At 34.2% G+C, this 1,952-nt stretch overlaps 1 long non-coding RNA gene across 1 annotated transcript; it reads right to left on the minus strand.

The window, feature by feature from the left end:
* Nucleotides 1–1,243: 1,243 nt before the first annotated feature.
* On the minus strand, nucleotides 1,244–1,952 carry LOC131230045 (uncharacterized). Its single transcript, XR_009163778.1, has 3 exons — nucleotides 1,741–1,952; nucleotides 1,590–1,664; nucleotides 1,244–1,421 (listed from the first exon to the last, which is right to left on the minus strand). It is a non-coding gene; the product is annotated as an uncharacterized LOC131230045 (long non-coding RNA).

Genomic DNA, 1,952 nt, shown 5'->3' on the forward strand with positions numbered 1-1,952 from the left:
CAAATTCCAGCATATAAGACGGTCATGGACCGTCTCTTATTCCAGACGGTCAATGGCCGTCTTTTATCTGCAGTTAACGACGGTTTTCGACCGTCTCAAATGATTTGTGGACGTTCAAATTTTCAAGACAATAATAAGGACGGTCAAGGGCCGTCTAAAAGTTTAGAGACGGTTTACGGCCGTCTCTAAAGTGTCTTTAAACCAAGCAATTTTAGAGACGGTCCAGAACCGTCTCTAAATCCGTCATTTTTTCCCATTTTTCACGTAGTGCGTTCATAGCTATTGGTGGTGTAGCTAAAGGTTAAAAAACCTATGGCTACAGATTAAATCTATAGCAATAGAGATCAGTAGGTACGAATAAAAGCAGTAGCTATAATTTGTGTAGCGAAATGCACCTATGCCTATAGATTAAATTCGTAGCAATAGATATCACTAGCTACGGATAAAGGCCGTAGCTATAATTTCTGTAGGGAAATATACCTACGGCTGCAGATTACATCCGTAGCAATAGATATCATCAGCTACGAAAAAAAGTAGTAGCTATAAATTCTGTAACAAAATGTACCTACGGCTACGGATAATATCAGTAGCTGAAAGTGGAATGAAATCCGTAGCAATATGCTTAAGTTAGCAATAGCTACAGTTTTAGAACAAAAGATATAGCTAAAATCCATAGCTATTAAAAAAAAATTATAATAATGGTGCCTGTTTCCATTGCAAGAACATCCTGTGATTGATAACTCATCTAAGCTTAATGCTGATAGGAATAGTACATAAAATGCAATCAGGAAAAAAATGATGCATTTATTACAAATGGTAATCAAATCATACAATGCATTCCACATTCACATTTCTAAATAAACAATACTTCACTTTGCTCAACCTATCGTGAGAATTACAAAAAAGGAACCTGTTCAAACTTTAGCTTTGACTCCATCTCCAAATACTTCCTACGAAGTTCTTCCATATCCCACTGCATATGAATGAGATGGGAAATAAGAATTATGACAAGAAATTAAGAGTAAACCCTTATTTCATAATTGCTCTGGCTAGTACGCTAGCATAGATGCTCCTTTTCAAGATCTTCCTTCAAAGAAGAGATCTAAATTTCCAATTTCACTATCTGAGACCTATAACAGGAAGAGTGGTTGCATATAACTAAGGCGTGCCCTCATGTGTAAGAAACAAATACACTCCAACATAGTAAACACCCTCCATATAATGTAATAATGCTCATATTTTTATAGAATTTTCTTCCTTCAGACGGTCAATTTCAGCAAATGCAGAAGATAAAGCTTTTTCTTTCCCTGAAACTGCAGATGTAAGTTCTGTGGACTTTAACACAAGATCACTTTCAAGTTCTGAAACCCTTCCCTTGAGAAAATGAATTTCATCATCCATTGTCTTCTTTAGCTTGTCAGCTTATATAAAACAGCATTTGTAGACACAATCAAACAAGCATGCCTTTGTACACATCTTAAAAGAAAGAAAGATTAAAAATAAATAAAATTAAATAAAATTTAAAAAAAAACACTGAAAACAGGGATTGCAACTTTCAAACAAATGAGGTTCAAGATACAAGGATGTACCTCAGCCTTGAATTTTTCATGAGTAGATTCAATTTGCTTCAATGCAACTTCATTCACTTGTGCTATTTCTTTATACTGTAAAAAAAAATCATGAAATATTTAAATCCTTAAGAGTATCAGATAATAAATCCAAGTAAAAAATTTAAACTACTTGTAGCATGTGATCCTTGTTGGCTTGTGCATCCCCTTTCAGTTATTCCATCTCTTCCTTTGCTTTCTGCAAGTCCTCAATAAGCTATTACATATATAACTAACAAAATTGGAACATACTTGTAGAAACATTACATAGTAAGAGAGAAAGACATGAGTAAGAAAAAGAGGAGAGAAAAATCAGGCCAAAATGTTTCTCATATAGATTACACA

Source organism: Magnolia sinica, chromosome 2 (genome assembly GCF_029962835.1).
Source record: "Magnolia sinica isolate HGM2019 chromosome 2, MsV1, whole genome shotgun sequence".
Classification (NCBI taxonomy): domain Eukaryota; kingdom Viridiplantae; phylum Streptophyta; class Magnoliopsida; order Magnoliales; family Magnoliaceae; genus Magnolia; species Magnolia sinica.